Source organism: Cryptomeria japonica, chromosome 4 (genome assembly GCF_030272615.1).
Source record: "Cryptomeria japonica chromosome 4, Sugi_1.0, whole genome shotgun sequence".
Classification (NCBI taxonomy): domain Eukaryota; kingdom Viridiplantae; phylum Streptophyta; class Pinopsida; order Cupressales; family Cupressaceae; genus Cryptomeria; species Cryptomeria japonica.
In genome coordinates, this window is record NC_081408.1 from 660,556,903 (window position 1) to 660,562,931 (window position 6,029).

General features: G+C 39.8%; 1 pseudogene; it reads left to right on the forward strand.

The window, feature by feature from the left end:
• Positions 1-5,821, forward strand: part of LOC131875308 (clathrin heavy chain 2-like) — a 78,090-nt pseudogene extending 72,269 nt beyond the window's left edge.
• The last annotated feature ends 208 nt before the right edge of the window (positions 5,822-6,029 follow it).

Genomic DNA, 6,029 nt, shown 5'->3' on the forward strand with positions numbered 1-6,029 from the left:
CAGTGGGACAAGTCAATGACAACTCAAGGCTTTATTCATTATCCCACTTTGTGCCAAGTTCACCTTCTAGGGCCTTGCTTACTCATTCAAATTCTAAAAGTAAGCTATGGCATGAGTGGTTTGGTCACCTCAACTACCGCTATCTTCAGCAGCTTAGCACTAAAGACATGGTCACAAGTCTACCTCGAACCAGTTTTTCAGAGGGTGTATGTTCAGGTTGTTCCATGGGCAAGCATCCCGAGGAAAAGTTTGATAAAGGGAAAGCTTGGAGAGCTTTGGAAGTTCTTCAACTTGTTCACAGCAATATAGCATGTCCATTTCCAGCACCTTCATTTAGTAAGGCCCGCTATGTCCTCACCTTCATTGATGACTACTCCCGCTTCACTTGGGTCTACTTTCTTATTCATAAGAGTGAAGTATTTGACAGATTTCAGGACTTCAAGACTCGTGTGGAGAAGCAATCCAGGAAAGTGGTGAAGATTCTTCGCACAGATAATGGAAGGGAATATGTGAACAAAAGACTTGAGGATTTTTGTACATTTGAGGTGATTGATCTTCAGCATTCTGTAGCATACACTCCATAGCAGAACGGAGTTACAAAATGCAAGAATAGAACTCTCAAACAAATTTCTAGCTGTATGATTCATGCACGTTCTCTTGATCTCGCTTTTTGGGCTGAGGCTATCAGTTGTGCCACACACATCCAGAATCGGGTTCCTCACAAAGCTTTGCAAGGTATTACTCATTTTGAGGCTTGGGCTGATAGGAAATCGATTGTGAGACATTTCAGAGTCTTTAGGTGTCCAGCATGGGCTCGCATACCTCCACAAAAATGCAAGGCATTGGAACCTCAGAGTCAGCCTTGCATATTTGTTGGATATCCTGAGGGTGTTAAGGCATATAGATCGATGGATCCAGAGACACATGAGGTGTTCATTGAGAGGAGTGTTCACTTTGAGGAAAGCTCTCCTAGGTTAGCCTCTCTACCTCCTCCACCTTCCTCCACTATGGATAGTGATGCTAGTGATTCAGATGATGAGACTCCTTCAACTCTGACTTGCAGGGTTCACCTCCATAGGGTCCACTTGCAGTTGAGGAGCCTCGTTCTCCACCTCCACCTAGACCTCATTGGGCTCGACAGACACTTGAGTCTCCAGGTTCTCTTGTTGGGGATCCTTTAGATACACGGAGAACTTGATCACAACATTAGGATCTTCCACATGCATTCATTGCTACCGCTTCCGATCCACAAACATTTCGGGAAGCATCAGGGTTCTTGAGTGGGACCAAGCTATGGAGTAAGGGTATAGTTCCTTGATGAGGAACAACACATGGGATTTAGTCCATCTCCCTAAGGGGAGAAAGATGGTTCGATGTAAGTGGATCTATCAGACTAAGTATGCAGCGGATGGTAGTGTGGATAAGTATAAGGCTCGACTTGTTGCAAAAGGTTTCTCCTAGGTAGTAGGTGTTGACTATACTAAGACCTTTGCACCTGTAGCCAAGATGAACTCCATTCGCTTGACTCTTGCTATTGTTGCAGCTCATGGTTGGGCTGTACATCAGATGGATGTGAAGAGTTCTTTTCTTCATGGTGATCTTGATGAGGAGATTTATATGGAGCAGCCACAGGATTTCATTTAGGATACTTCCTTGGTTTGCAGACTAAGGAAATCTCTCTATGGCCTTAAGCAGGCCCCCAAGGCTTGGTATGCCAAGATGGATTCCTTTCTTCTCTCCGTAGGGTTCACCAGGTGTCATTATGATCCGAATGTCTACATTTTGCGACAAGATGACTCTCACTTGATACTTGTGCTCTATGTTGATGATTTGATCATTACAGGGAGTACCGCATCCATCATTAGCAGGGTCAAATCTGCTTTGCATGATAGATTTGCTATGACTAACTTGGGTCTTTTGCACTACTTTGTTGGGATCGAGATTTCATAGTCACCTTCTAGGATTACACTATCACAACCCAAGTATGCTCTTGATCTACTTGCACGCTTTCATATGGCTGATTGTAAGCCTGCCCCGACTCCCTTTCTTTCAGGAGTCAAGCTTGAGGCTCATTGTTCTTCTCCACTATTTGATGCCACTTTGTATCATCAGCTTGTGGGTAGTCTCATCTACTTGACCCATACACGCCCTGATATTTCATTTGCAGTTGGCATGGTTTCCCGCTTCATGCAGGAACCACATGAGCTTCATTGGAAAGCCACCAAATGCATCCTTCATTACGTCTAGGGTACACATCACTATGGGATTCACTATGCAGCAGACACAGGACTTCGCTTGGTTGGTTACACAGACTCTAATTGGGCTGGCAATCTTGATGATCGTAAGTCTACTTCTGGTTACATCTTTCACCTTGGTTCAAGTCCCATTTGTTGGCAGAGCAAGAAGCAACATGCTATTGCTCTCTCTTTGACTGAGGCTGAGTATCGAGGCACTGTTAACGCAGCGACTGAGACCATTTGGCTCCAGCAGATTCTCACAGAGTTTGGGTTCACCACTCCATGGCTAACAGTTCTACATTGTGACAATCAGAGTGCTATTGCAATCATGAAGAACCCAGTCTAGCACCAGCGGACCAAACACATCGAGATTCATATGCACTATATCCGAGAGCTCATTTAGGAGTAGGTCATTGATTTGCAATATTGTCCTACAGTAGAGCAGGTTGCTAACATATTCACCAAACCTTTCACCGAGAGTAAGTTCTAGCAGTTGTGAGCTCTCTTGGGGGTGCGGGATGTGTCATTAGGGGGGGTCAGCTGACTTCTCCTTCCTCTCTTATAGGGGGGACTTTTTCCTCTTTGAAGTTTTGTCCTTCTTCTTTGAGAGTCTTTTGTACTTTCATCTCTTTTGGGGGGGAGTTTTTTCCCACTGGGTTTTCTCCTTTTCTCCATTTGTGAGAGATTGCATTGCATAGTTTTGCTTGCATTTGCATATTGTACATGGGTACCTATCATGGCCTAGTAACCGGGACCCATCTTGCATTGTTGACTTAAGTCTTCATTCCCCTAAGTTGCACTTAAGGGGGGGTGTTGGTGTAAATAAATATTCATTATGGATATTATTACACTTTACTTAAGTTAACTTAGGACAATACTTAATGATCCAGTTGATCATATTTTTCATCTTGATAGAATACAGTTTATTTCTATCATCTATTTTGTTCTCTCTTATTTGTGCTTTCCATTGCCTCTTGATCTTGGCAAAATCTCACAATAATTACTTGTGCACTTTGATCAATCCCAAGAACCTATTTTCTAGGCCTCCTCACCTAAAAAGGAAACCCAGAGTGCTTCATCTTGTCTTAATGCCACCCTCAATATGCCCACCTGATGGTTGAATCTCTAGAGAGAAGTCATAAATGGATGGAGATTGTCACTACAAGATTGCACCTACACATAAAACCCAGCAGTAACTATTCTTATGGAAAAAGTATTCAATATATAAAAGGAAATCATAGAAAAATGGCATTTTAAAGAGCCTAATTAATTTAAAAATTATATGCTAACATGTTGCACTGTCTGAAAAGGACAATCTTTACAAGGATGCAATGGAAACTAGTTCTCAATCAGATGATCATGAACTTGCAGACGAATTGCTGGTGTATTTTGTGGAACAGGTATACAATTGGTAAAACATATAGTTGGTTTTTCTCCCTCACAGGCTAAAGTATATTTTGAATTTTCATTTTGGATTGGGCCATTGAAATGGGGCTTACTTTTGCATTTGGAACTGTAGGGCAAGAAAGAATGCTTTGCTTTAGGCTTGTTCATATGCTATGACTTGATCAGACCAGATGTGGCTTTGGAACTTGCCTGGAGGAATAATATGATTGAATTTGTGTTTCCATACCTACTTCAGGTTCTTGATATACTCTAATGATTTTGTAAATATTTTAAATTTCTCTTTAATAAACATTTTAAATCTTCTGCAGAATTAAATAGCTAATATGTAAAAAAATTCTCTTTCAAAGTTCACTCTAGAATACACGACAAAAGTTGATGAGCTTGTTAAGGACAAGTTAGAGGTTGTCCAAGAAGATAAATCCAAGGAGAAAAAGAGAAAGATCTTGTTTCTCAACAGGTATGCATTTTGCTTAATTGAGCCTCAAGGAGCACTTGTTCTACTCTACTGATAGTTTTAAAAAATTCTAATAAATATGTGCCTATTTTGTTGACAAAATATGTATGCTCAGCTTCTTCCCCTTGCTTTGCCAGCACCTCCAATGCCTGGCATGGGAGGCTACTTTTAGCCAAGTATGGGTAGAATGGGAATGCCTCCCATTCCAGCTTATGGTATGCCACCTATAGGTGCATATTGATGGGATTGAAGAACTTAACATGAGACACAATTCTTCAATCATACATGGGTTTTTGAGGTTGGTCTTCGAGTGGAAAGATTAGACTGTCAAATTGTATTTATTGTCATTTGGTTGGCTGATACAGAATAATGAATCTTTAGTATTATCATATTGGTCAATCAGTTCAAATATTTCCATCCACCAAGCATCCGATGAGGATGTTGTATGTCTGATAGCATCCTCGTCAGATAAGCAGTGAGGGTTTCATCAAAATTCTGACACCCAAGAGGAAATCCACACCCAGGACCTAGAAGATACAAAAATTGATAATGGATTTAATACAATCTGAACAAAACCTATGCTCTGCATGGGAGCTTTACCCTTTCTGATAATTACTTGTGCACTTTGATCAATGTCAACAACCTGTTTGCCAGGCCTCCTCACCTCAAAAGGAAACCCATAATGCTTCATCTTGTCTCAATGCCACCCTCAACATGCCCACCCTGATGGTTGAAACTCTGGAGAGAACTCACAAATGGATAGAGATTGTCACTACAAGATTGCACCTACACATAAAACCAAACAGTAACTATTCTTATGGAAAAGGTGCTCAATATATAAAAGGAAATTATAGAAAAATAGCATTTTTAAGAGCATGATTAATTTGAAAAATTATGTGCTAACATTTTGCACTATCTAAAAAGGATAATGTTTACAAGGATGCAATGCAAACTAGTTATCAATTAGGTGATCGTGAACTTGCAGAGGAATTGCTGGTGTATTTTGTAGAACAGGTATACAATTGGTAAAACATATAATTGGTTGTTCTCTCTCAGGCTAAAGTATATTTTGAATTTTTTATTTTGGATTGGGGCATTGAAATGGGGCTTACTTTTGCATTTGGAATTGTAGGGCAAGAAAGAATACTTTGTTTCATGCTTGTTCATATGCTATGACTTGATTAGACCAAATGTCGCTTTGGAACTTGCCAGGATGAATAATATGATTGACTTTGTGTTTGCATACCTACTTCAAGTTCTTGATATACTCTAATGATTATGTGAATATTTTAAGTTTCTCTTTAATAAACATTTTAAATCTTCTACAGAATTAAATAACTAATATTCAAAAAAAATATTTTTCAAAGTTCATTTGAGAATACACGACAAAAGTTGATGAGCTTGTTAAGGACAAGTTAGAGGCTATCAAAGAAGAGAAATCCAAGGAGAAAGAAGAGAAAGATCTTGTTTCTCAACAAGTATGTTTCTTAATTGAGCCTCAAGCAAAACTTGTTCTACTCTATTGACGGTTTTTAAAAATTCTAATAAATATGTCCCTATTTGGTTTATAAAATATGTATGCTCAACTTCTTCCCCTTTCTTTGCCAGCACCTCCAATGCCTAGCATGGGAATGAGCATGGGAGGTTACTTTCAGCCAGGTATGGTGGAATGGGAATGCCTCCCATGCCAGCTTATGGTATGCCACCTATGGGTGGCTATTGATGGGATTGAAGAACTTAATGTGGCACACAATTCTTCAATCATACATGGTTTTTTGAGGCTGGTATTCAAGTGGAAAGATCAGATTGTCAAATTATTTTCATTATCATTTGGTTGGTTGATACGGAATAATGAATCTTTAGTATTATCATATTGGTCAATCAGTTCAAATATTTCCATCCACCAAGCATCCGATGAGGATGTTGTATGT